Here is a 744-nt window from a genome sequence, read left to right on the forward strand (position 1 = left end):
AACATGAACTGTAAAAGCCAAGGTGATGCAGTGAGACATATAATGCGCGTGAAATGAGTCATTTTTGCTTAATTAAAATTTGACCAAATTTCTTCTTCTTCTTCTTCTTCTTCTTCTTCTTCTTCTTCTTCTTCTTCTTCAGTGTCAAGGATTAAATTAAATTATACCTATAATGCATTACTCTAGATATCTAGCTTTTATTCGTTCATTATTATTATTATATTTCTATTTATCTCAGTGTATTTTTCATTTCCATGGACGCAGATGTCGCACCACTTCCGCTGTAGGTGGCGCTCTGTCGTTTTCATGCTGCTGAGGAAAAAAAGGATAAAAACTTCCACTGAGGTCCACAAATTATTGATAGGGTATTGACATTACTGATGCGCTTTCACTGAAGCGAATTATCCAAGATCATGGAGAGTCATTTTACATGCAATTCTTCACAATATTTTGATAAAATAATAATAATAATTATTATTATTATTTTAATAAGTATTATTATTAATAATAATTACGTAATTATTATTATTATTATTATTATTATTATTATTATTATTATTAATAATAATAATAATAATAATAATTATTATCATTATTATTATTATTATTATTATTATTGTTGTTGTTGTTTTCAGAAATATGTATCATTGCACAGCATGGAACTTGAAGCCACTGGACTCTAGAGGTATCACAGATAAACTGCACTAATATCATTTGTAAGGCAAGTTATTTATTTATTTTATT

This window comes from Pangasianodon hypophthalmus, chromosome 12 (genome assembly GCF_027358585.1).
Source record: "Pangasianodon hypophthalmus isolate fPanHyp1 chromosome 12, fPanHyp1.pri, whole genome shotgun sequence".
In the NCBI taxonomy this organism is placed as follows: Eukaryota; Metazoa; Chordata; class Actinopteri; order Siluriformes; family Pangasiidae; genus Pangasianodon; species Pangasianodon hypophthalmus.